Here is an 11895-nt window from a genome sequence, read left to right as displayed (position 1 = left end):
AAATGTTTACTGATATGGCTAGAACACCTTTGCTTCTCTTCTCCTGTGAGAACTTAAAAAGAGGGGAGACAAGGCACGGGATACAGTCCTTTTGCCACCTCCTCAAAAGCAGATGGTTATGGGAATAAGGGAATTATGACACTAAGTCATTCCATTTTGGCCATCCTCCAAGCACCCACGTCCCTCCAAGAAAAAAGAATCTGGGTTCCCCAGAGAACATCTATCTAGGAAAACCTTGGAGGGAGCAGTTTGAGCCAAATACTGCCCTTTAGAACAACATGAGACTAAAGGAATATGCAGCCTGTTGACTGGTGCCTAGCTCATTTAATCAACATCAGGAAAATAAAGAATTCTAAGGAGATGAGTTGAAGTTTCTAGATGGAGTTTGGGAAAGGATTCAAACCTCGAGAAACTAACAAGTAATCTTAGTGAGAATTTGTGCTGTAGATCTTGACTCTAGAACAGATGCAACTTAAAGATCATTTTCCAATTTCTGTGTGCATATGTATGTAAGCATGTGGGTAAGTATATATATATATGCAAGTGTACTTGTCCAGGCCTGTCCTTTGCACTAGTTTGGACAGGATGGGGAATGGTGATAAAAGAGAAATAAGCCCCTTTTTAAAATTAAAATTTATTTGTATATTAAAATACCTAGTTAACTCTCCTTCCACCCCCTCCCCCCCATAAAGAAGGCATCATTTGAAAAAAAGGTATATATAAAACTATGTCTTACTTATTTCTTTTTATCAATTCTGTGGGGGTGGACATACATAAGTCATTCTTCAAAAAATATTTCTTTTGCTATATATAATGTTCTCTCTTTTTTTTAAACCCTGACCTTCCGTCTTGGAGTCAATACTGTGTATTAGCTCCAAGGCAGAAGAGTGGTAAGGGTGGGCAATGGGAAGCAAGTGACTTGCCCAGGGTCACACAGCTGGGAAGTGTCTGAGGTCACATTTGAACCTAGGACCTCCTGTCTCTAGGCCTGGCTCTCAATCCACTGAGCTACCCAGCTGCCCCCTATATATAATGTTCTCTTGGTTCTGCTTGTTTCACTTTTCACAACTTCATGTAGGTCTTTCTATGTTTTTTCCAAAATTTACCTGCTTGGCATTTCTTACAGCATAGTAGCATTTCATCACAACCATATGCCCCAATTTTTTTAGCTATTCCCCAAATGAAGGACATTCCTTCAATTTCTAGTTCTTTGCCACCACAAAGATAGCTGCTATAAATATTTTAGAACATAGAAGTTCTTATCCTTTTTCCCTGATCATCTTAGGAAAATAAATCAAATGGTGATATTGCTAAGTCAAAAGGTATACATAGATTTTATAACTCTCCAAAATGGTTGGATCAGTTCCCAGTTCCACCAACAGTGTATCAGTGTCCTCATTTTTCCAAATCTCCTTCAAAAGAGAAATAATCTCCTTAGGAACATGGATACCATGCTGCCTAATCCTCTGGTCTTTTCAAAATCAATCAACAATTATTGACTGAGCATCTGCTCCTGGCACTGTTGGTTACTTCTCTCTCTTTAATGAATATGGGTTTGTATCCTGGGGTAAGAGGCACTTTCCTCTAAGGCCTTCCCCTGGACTTCAATACTAATAATTCAAGGGGATGCTGTTTAGTAACACTAATTGATTGCTATATTCTTGGCTTTCCCCTAAGATCTTCTTCCCCAATCACTGACTCTCCTTTTCTAAGGCAGCAAAAGTCAGAAAGAAGACTAGGACTCAGCTTGGGGAAAAACAAAAGGTGAAAGATAAGAAATAATTGTTAATTCACATTTTATTTCCCCAAAGTCTGGCTTTATTCATGTCCTGGACTTAATCTAATTTAACAAGCAAGAGAGTGGATTTAGATTTTATTTTTTAACTTAAAAAAATTTAAGGGTCTGGGTCACTTCAATAGAGAGATGAGCAAGAGGTTGATAATGGACATTTTGGAGAATGTGCCCTCTGACTCTAGAACTTGACTCATATCCTGTCCTTAACTCTTAGTCCTGCTCTTCACAGAAGGCAGAAGCTCTGCCACAAGTTCCTATCCTGGAGGAGATTACAAGTTGGAGAAAAGTGCAAAAAATTCCCTTTGGCAACAGCCTAGTACTTTACTGTCCCCTCTCTCCATTTCCCAGTAGTCACAATTAGAAGAGAGCACAGGCTTTTTTTTTTCATGAAGAACCATGCATTCCATGCATTAGAGAAAACCACCTTGGTGACCAATGCCACACATTTCAGGGCTGCTCTAGTGTTCTTTCTGCCCTTCAGCTCCACTGATCCAGGGACATACTTAGGGTTAGGAGGGGTGACCTGGAGATAGGAAGAGTCTAAGTAAAGCATAGCTACCAAAAATTATCATTACCCCCAGCTAAGAACAGATTTAAAACTTTAAAGGGCCTTTACAGCCATGGAGTCTAACCCTCCAATTTAAAGATGAGGAAACTGAGGCCAAGAGAACTTAAATGATTTGGCCAGTGTTTGGGAAGAATTGTAACCCAGGGTTTCCATTTCTAGGACCCTGTGTACTACTCTACCACATAATGCTGGATATTTTCATTAATTAAGTGAAGATAAATTAGATGTTTCTAAACCCCCCTCCAAAAAAAACCACAACTCTTATTTTCTGTCTTAGAATTCATACAAAGTATTGGTTTCAAGGTAGAAGAGTAGTAAGGGCTAGACAATTGGGACTGAGTGACTTGCCCAGGGTCACATAGCTAGAAATGTCTGAGGCCAAATTTGAACCTAGGCAGGGTCTCCAGGCCTGGCTCTCTATTGTAAGATTTAAATTAATGTCCAATACTCCAAATGTTATATTTTATAAAGTTTATTAATAATCACTAGAAGTTAAATATCTAACAAAATAAGACCACATGATCAAGCCTGTTTAAAAGCCCCGATCCAGCAGCTTGTGATCCAGGAGAAGAGAGAGAGAGGTAGGGTTACACCAAATTTATATCCTCCCTAAGGCAGGACATAATGTGAGCAGGAAAGTGGGGTGCTGGGAATCGTAGTTCAAGGGTGCAGAAATTAATTACACACTGTCCACTGAGCCATCTAACTGACTCTAAATGTTCTTTCCAGAAGAAAGAAAAGTACAAATGAAAATTCGGTCCAAATTTTCCAAGTTGAATATATTTCCCCAATTTTGACTTTAAAAACAACTCTATTCAAAGACAGGGCAGAATTTTTTCTAATGTCTGGTCTTTAAGGGAGGTTTTGTTTTTTTTTCTTGTTTTAAGTAATACAGCATGATGTAGGGAGCATTTTTGGAGTCAGGCAAATCTAGCTTTCATATCCAAGTCTCTGACACTTACTAGCTTGATAACCTTGGGCAAGTTACTTAATTTCTTGTAGTTTGTTTTTTCAGCTGTTAAATGGGAAATAATACCTGTTGTGCCTACCTCACAGCATTGTTGTAAGATTCGAATGAGATCACATATATAAGGCACTTTGTAAATTTTGAAGCTCTATATAAAGGTCAGCTATTACTATATATTCCCATATTACTGGACAAATGTACCAGTAGTAGCTATGAACTTTTAAGTGACAAGGTCAGTGGTGTGCAAACAGTGGAAAAAAAAATCTCCATGTAGTTTTCTTATTCTGTCCAACACCTTCCCCCTAGAAACTCTTGGTCCCACCAACAGCTTCCCAACATTCTCCAGAGGCCTTCAACATTCACTAAGTATCAACCAGGGGCCCCAGAACCTAAGCTGACAGAATACATTCCTCCCTTCCCTGGAGCCTCTACTGTGGCTTAATCTCAGTTAAGTAACTTGCATTTCATAAGCAGAGTCATTAATGACAATTTGCCAGCAACTGTTGCCCTACTCAATACAGGACTGGCAGAGAAACTATCTTCAGCAATGGAAACTCCTTCCCTTCCCTCCTATTCCCTGCAGGAATAAGATACCTTTATCAACTTTGGCCAGAGCCCTCCCACATCCCAGACCCATGCACTATGAATGGAATGATTGAAATTGTCTGACAAACTTTCTAATGGCTGTTGGACAGATCTCTCCCCACCTCCTGCCCTTAACCAGAAGGCTGAACCCTAGCTGGCTTGACTGTCTTGCTGTTTAGCAGGGAAACCAGAGATTCAGGCCTGGGTCTGACAGAAACTTACAGGTTAGAAGAGTGTCTGGGCGAGTCCTAACAATCATTCCTCTTACTCATGGTCCTAGGATCCATGAGGTGTAGGTTCTGGTGCTTCCTCCATGCTAGAATCTCATCTGGGTTCTCTCGAGGCACTCTGCAGCTACAACATGCATTACACTGCTTCCTAAGGAAATAGCACCTGGTGAGTGGCACTGTTACCTGCCTTACAGGTTAACACCAAACTGCATCTCCTAATTTATGGACCTGACCTCATAGACAAGGGGTGCGGTGAACTGAGTTCAAAGACTAAAGAAGAGTCTCTTAACTCTTGGCTTACCCAGCAAGGTGACTAGTTTCCCATTTATAAACACACATTGCTCCCCTAAACAAGAATTCTTGGTAGATGTCCTTGAGGCTTTGCTTCTGATTCTTGATGGTAAAGTCAAAGGTAGAGGAGCAGACCTGGGAGACCATGTTATAAAATTTCCTAGGACATATTGTACCAAATGTGCAGCCTTGCTAAAAATAAAATTTTAAATGTCACTGGGAGATGAGTTAATCTCAAATCCACCAACAATTAACAGATATACACACCTCAGAGGATATATAGATTTGTTATGGAAAATTCTGAAGTTTTCAAGATCCTCTTCCAAAAAGGCAAAAGTACTAGACCAAATAATCCCCCTTGCTAGTATACTGTAAAATCTTGGCACATTTTTCTTAAGAAAGTTTTTTTTTTTTAAATTTATGATAGATCTTATTTATGCATTCTGACCTTAACAAACACCAAATAAAACAGGCATTTCCATATACAGAGAACAGAAAAAGAGAACACTATATGAAAATACAGATCTTTATTATGTATAGCTTGCTTTACTTTTTAAATATGTAGTAAGTTCAATCTATAGCTTTTAGAGCTATCTTCTTTCTGGCCTTCTGTTTATTCTTAATTTAAAAAAATCTTTTAAAAGACTGACATATCTTTATATGGTAAAAGCTAGGCAATAAGGGTTAAGGGACTTGCCCAGGGTCATGCAGCTAGGAAGTGTCTGAGGCCAGATTTGAACCCAGGACCTCCAGTCTCTGGGCCTGGATCTCAACTCACTGAGCCACTCAGGGCCCCAGTGCCTGTTTTTAGAATAGTGATACAAGGCATTAGTCTTCCTATTGGTTTTTGGCCTGGGCCTTATAGAAGGCTTCTTGACTGAAATGGAATGTGACTGGAGAAGGGCTCATAGCTCTAAGTTCTGTCCAGGGGAATTCTAAGATCTACTTAGAGTGTGAAGGCCAACTTGGGAAGAGTGTCTTAAAGAAGATGAGTGTAACTTAAATAAATGGCTAAAATGACACCTAAGTGAGATTAATACAATAATGAAAACTCACAGCCCTCCTACCCATTTGCCAGACTGGCAGACATAATCAGGTATCATTTCTTTCTTTCTTGCATTTAAATTTTTTTATTATTATTATTTTTAAATCATTTATTAATATTCATTTTTAATATGGTTACATGATTCAAGCTCCTACTTTCCCCTTCACCCCCCCACTGTCCCCCCACCCATGGCCGACGCACATTTCCACTGGTTTTAACGTGTGTCCTTGTTCAAGACCTATTTCCAAATTGTTGATAGTTGCATTGGTGTGGTAGTTTTGAGTCCACATCCCCAATCATGTCCTCCTCAGCCCATGCATTCAAGCATTTGTTTTTCTTATATGTTTCCTCTCCTGTAGTTCTTCCTCTGAATGTGGGTAGCGTTCTTTACCATAAATCCCTCAGAGTAAATTTTTTATTATTTTTAAAAAATTTTTTTCCATGTTTACATAATTCATTTTCTTTCCCTTTCCTCTTCCCTCTCCCCTCCCAGAATCAATAAGAAATTCCATTGCTTTCTTTTTTAAACCCCTACCTTCTGTCAGAATCAATACTGTGTATCGATTGCAAAACAGAAGAGCAGTAAGGGCCAGACAATTGGAGTTAAATGATTTGCCCAGGGTCACACAGCTAGGAAGTGTCTGAGGCCACATTTGAATCCAGGTCCTCTCCACACTTCTCTTAGTGTGAAATGAGGAGAGGTATGGGCCTTAAAGCAGGATTCTTGGTCTTCCCATTAGATTATAGGTCTCTGGAGATTTATGTCTTGCCTTGAGTCTGGTCAAACCCTTTTTATCTTATATGGATTGGTCTAAATTGTATCTTACACCATTTGTCTCAGATATACTTCTTGAAACCAATAATAAAGTGCTATGTGGCAGGCTCTATGCTAGGTGCAGGAGATATAAAGACAAAAATGAAATAAGTCTGATTTTGAGTAACTTAGTTTCTGATATGGAGACAAAATGTACATATCTAAGTATATACAAAGTAAATATAAGATATATACAAAGTAGTTTTGAGAGAAGGCACCAGTAGCTGGAGATATCAGGAACTTAATGTAGAAAGTAGTATTTGAGCTAAGTCTTGAAGAAAACCAAGAGATGGATATGAGGCAGAAACACGCAGCTGATATGAAGGCAAGAGACGGAATGTCATGTAAGAGAAATAGCAAATAGGCTGGTTTGGGGATACTATTGAGTGTGGGGAAGAATATAGTACATAATATGGTTGAAAAGGTAAGTTGGAAAGGTAAACTGGTTTCAGCTTGTGGAGAGCTTTGCTAGTCAAACAAAAGAGTTTATATTTGGTTCCAGACATAATAGGAAGCCACTTGACTTTGACGAATAAGGGAGTGACATGGGCAGACTTGTGATTTAGTAAAATTACTTGGGAGTTGTGCAGAGGATGGATTAGATGGGGATGTACTTAAATGAAACCAATTAGGAAGCTAGTGAGATAGTCAAGGGAGAAGTGATGAGGGAACTAGACTTGTGGCCACATAAAGACGGCTTGAGTTGGATGTAAGAGATATTGGAGAGAGGCTATTCACATGCTTATTATCCACCTGAATGGATATTCATGTGAGATAAGGAAGAATGAAGACTTAAGGATATCAGAGGTTCTGAAACTGGGTGACTATAAGGATATATATAAGGTGATGCCCTAAACAAAAATTGGGAAGTTTGGGAAAGGAATAGGTGTGAAGAGAAAGATAATTCTGTTGTGGACATTTTGAGCTTAAGGAAGCTATTGAGAATTCAGTTTGAAATATCCAATAGGCTGTTGATGATGAAGAACTGGAATTTAGGAGAACAACTTTGACTAGGCAAATAGGAGATAAAGAAGTCATCTGGAACAGGTAGGTACCCAAATGGATAGAGTGACAGGCCTGCAAATGGGGAATCCTTTGATCAAATCTGACCTCAGATACTTCCTTAGCTGTGTGACCCTGAGCAAATTACTTAACCCCCATTGCCTAACCCTCATCACTCTTCTGCCTTGAAACCAATACAGAGTACTGATTTTAAGATGGAAAGTAAGGATTAAAAAAAAAGAGATATGCACACATTCCCATGGGGGCAGGATATGGACATCCAAAACAAAGGAGAATAAGAAGAAGCTGTCAGATAAGTAGAATAAGCAAGAGAAAGAAGTGTCATGAAAATCCAGAAAGCAGGAACCATACAGGGAGAGAGTTCATCAGTGCTAATGTGAGAAAGGGATCAAGAATGGTGAGGACTGAGAAATAGTCATTAGATTTGACAATTAGGAAGTAACTTTCTGCTTTCTAATTCACTTTGGTTGAGTGATGAGATTAAAAGCCAGGCTGCAAGTAATTGAGGAAAGGAGAGGAAATGGAGGTCATGAGTACAGATAAGTTTTTTCTAGGCATTAGACTATGAAAGCAAGGCGAGATAAAGGATGGTAGCTTGAGGGGTAGAGTCCAGTGAGGTGTATTATTTTAACCTTTGCCTTCTGTCTTAAAATTGATACTAAATATCAGTTCCTAAGAAGAAGAAGAGTAGTAAGGATTAGGCAATTGGCGTTGTCACTTATCCAGGGTCACATAGCTAGGAAGTACACACCTAGCTGCTCAACCAGCAAAAAGACTTAAGAACAGATGAGTTTTAGACATATTTGTAGGTTGCAGGAAAAGTAAGGTTACTGGAGACTAACAAGAGAATAAATGTGGGGGCGATATGCTAGAGAAGATGAGGGGAGTAGAATCAAGTGTACATATTAAGAGGGACTGACCTAGGAGAAAAGAAGCAGCATTTTTTTTTTAATGAAGTCCAAAGAAATGAAGAAGAGAATAAGGAATAATGTCAACAGGTTCTGAGATAATGGGAAGGGGAGAAGAGGGAGCTCCTGGTGAAGAGACTCAGTTTTCTCAGTAAAATATTAGGCAATAATTAGTTGGGGAGCAAGAAAGGTGATGTTGTAGACTTCAGGAGAGAAAAGGGAGTTTGGAACAGGCTCTGTGAAACATCAATTAAAGAATAAAAGGAATGCTTTGCTGCAGTGAGATCCCAAGTGAAACTAAATAATATAAATTTGTGGGAGACTCAGTCAGTTTAGACTTCCTCTATTTTAGTTTATCCCTTCCTTCACTTAGCTAACACTGTGGTGAAGAAGGTATATGAAAGTGCCAATGTTTATATTTTCAGTTTTCCCAATGGGCTCAAAGCACATGAAAGCAAGGTCTGATTAGGAGAAAAAAGCAGCTGGATCATCACTTCTGATCCTGACTCAACAAGGTCATAATTTGAATCCAAGGGACTATCAAACATTTCCCATTATTCAAAGAAACATTTGTTGACAAGGGCAACTTACTCTGATTCTTAGGGATTCATGGTTTCATTATTGTCTGTATTTCCTCTCCTGATGCTTATCACAATTTCCCTAACACTTGGTAGATGTTTTTCAAGAGCTGCTATCGTCAAAAATTTCATTCATTAGAGGCCAACCTGGTGATGAACCTCATTGAAAATGACACAAGAGCCCTCAGACAATAGGTCCTGCTTTTAACTGATCCCTCACAGCCATCATCTGGGGAAGGGGCTCCAGTGGAAAAGATCAACTGCCAATCAACTGCCACACACACAGGGAATACCAGCTAGGTTAACTGAAATAGCAGGGCACTGTGAGGGAGAGACAGGGGGCAGTAGGTGCCAGGCAAGTCTACTACCACCATCATCTCTTCTCATATCCTGGTAGAGGGAGCCCAGGGCTTTGAACTCAAGACACTGGGGAACAGCAAAGCTCACTCACAGTGTCTGAAACTATCATTCTGGGAAGCACTCCTTCTAGAGGTAAAGCCTGGCAACAACCCTTTCAGGTGCTACAGACAACTTTTGAATATCCAAAAAAGAAAGTTCTTGTCATCAAAGTCCTTGGCATTATCACATGGTTCATCATCAGAAACTGATAGAATTTTATCAGTGGAAATGGCAGAGGCATTAATGTCTGTTTTGCTGCTAATACCTAAGGGCCATGGGACTTTTCCATTTGATCTGAGGTGGAAATCTTCCATATGTATTGTTTCTTCCATTAAAATATGAGCTCATTGAGAGCAGGGACTGTTTTACTTCCCTCTTTGAATCCCCAGTGATTTGCACACAGTTAAGTGCTTAATAAATGCTTCATTCATTCATTCTGAATTTAGCTAGATTGTTACCGCATGGATATAACTTATGTTGTTAGGCCTGTCTGAAATTTTTCCAGCTTAGTAAAACCCAATAGAGAAGTTATATAAACAGACTTTATAAAAAGAAAAGAAGTAAAAAATGTAGTTACCATTTTGAACTAAAAAGTCCTACAATTTTTGATTTTCTCCTTTAAACAAAAAAGTTTTTTTATAGTAACAATAATATATTTTTCTCTTTAGTGCCTTTATGTGAGGTTGTCTGGCTGACTCATCAAGCTTCATCCTTCTGGTAAAGTTCTTCTCACTGTATCCTGAAACTGAACCAGACTCATCTTCACACTTTTTTTTTTTTAATCATTTTAATCATTGTTAACACTATCCCATTCTCCCAGTTGGCTAGTCTCATAATTTGGAGTTATTTTTCAGCCCATTTCCTTTGTTCCCCATATTTAATAAATCATCAAATTATAATGATTCTTTTGCCTTCAAATCCTCTCATTTCTTTTTCCATGCTCCTTTATTGTTTCATATCTGGATTACAAGTTTTCTAGCTTGTTTCTCAGAATCTAATCTTTTCTTATTCCAAGAGACTTGATAAACACTGATAAAAATTCTTTCCAAATTTTTTTTAACCTGGTTTTCATTACCTCACTCTACTTTTTATTTTTTTAGTTTGTAAAAGTGTTGTTTTGTTTTTTGTTTGTTTTTATTTTTGAATGTTTTCCCATAGTTACATATTTCATGTTCTTTCCCTCTCCCCCAAACCCCCTTAACCCCCCTTAGCTGACGCACAATTCCACTGGGTTTTACATGTATCATTCATTAATCAATAATATGGAATTAGGTCTTGATCAATGATACATGTAAAACTCACTCTACTTTTTAAAAACATATGTAGTTCCTATTGTTCATTCTACCATTTCTGAACTTCTTAGCCTAGTATTTAAGGCCATTCTGTAATTGTTCTATGATATCTTTCCAACCTTACCTCTAGAAGATCTAACACCTAGGTAATCTATTTGCCATGTCCTATGCATAATATGAATATTCCCACTTCTTCCTCTTTGCTCCTCTTTCTTCCTGACTAGAACATGACCCTCTTTTCCCTTTTCTCCAACTGTATTCTGGCTTAAAACTCATCTATTTCAGGGCAGCTAGGTAGCACAGTGGATAGAAAGCCTGCCCTGGAAATGGAGGTCTTGAGTTCAAATTTCCTAGCTATGTGAGGCTGGGCAAGTCACTTAACCCCAATTGCTTAGCCCTTGACAATGTTCTGTCTGATACTAAGACAGAAGGCTTTAAAAAAAAGATTCACCTATTTCAAGCCTTTTAACCCCAGGTGCCATTTTGATCACTGTTTACTTCAGATATCCCTATTTATATATACACTTTATGCTATAATTTTTTATTTGTTCATAAACTGCTTTATAATTATTGTCTCAATGGTTATTAAAGGTTTTATCTCCTCAATCTGTTAACTTCTCAAAGATATAAGGGCTCTGCCTTCTTTTACATACCTCTATCTTCCTGAGATGACTACTGACTACTCCCCTCCTTCCTGATTCTCTTAGCTTCTGTGACATTCTACTCTGGTTCTTTTAACTTTCTCATTCATTTTACTGGTCTCCTTTTTCTTTTCCTGCCCCCTAAAATAGGTATTTTTCCTAGAGCATTGCTCTCAGTTGAGAACCTTCAACCTGACCTCTCTCCAAGTCTCTAGACTTGACCTCTACCAGACATCTTTCTATATGTTCCACTAACAAGCCTACCACTGAATTCATTGCCCATATATAGCACCTTCTCATCTCCCTATATCTGTTTATGGCACCACTATTCTTCTCAAGTTAAAATCTAGTCCCAGATACTTATTAGCTGTGTGACCCTGAGCAAGTCACTTAACTTTGCCTCAGTTTCTTCAACTGTAAAATGGAGATAATAATAGCACTTACCTCTCCAAGGGTTGTTGTGAGATCAAATGAGATATTATTTGCAAAAGTACTTAGCAAAGTGCCTGATACTTAGTAGGTGCTATATACTTACTTATTCTGTTCCCTACTCCTTTCTTTACCTAGCCTTAAAAGGCTGAAATCAACATTGACTCCTACTTCATCCTTGCTATCATCAAGTCCAATTGCCTGAAATGATACATATATCCTTCCCTCTATTCACAGTGACACTTCCTAAAATTCAGACCTTCATCTCTTAGGGTATAGCACTGTCAAAATAGTGCCAAATTTAGAATTAGAGGTCATGGGTTTGAATTC

This window comes from Gracilinanus agilis, chromosome 2, assembly GCF_016433145.1.
Source record: "Gracilinanus agilis isolate LMUSP501 chromosome 2, AgileGrace, whole genome shotgun sequence".
NCBI classification, from domain to species: domain Eukaryota; kingdom Metazoa; phylum Chordata; class Mammalia; order Didelphimorphia; family Didelphidae; genus Gracilinanus; species Gracilinanus agilis.
This window is presented reverse-complemented; position numbering follows the sequence as displayed.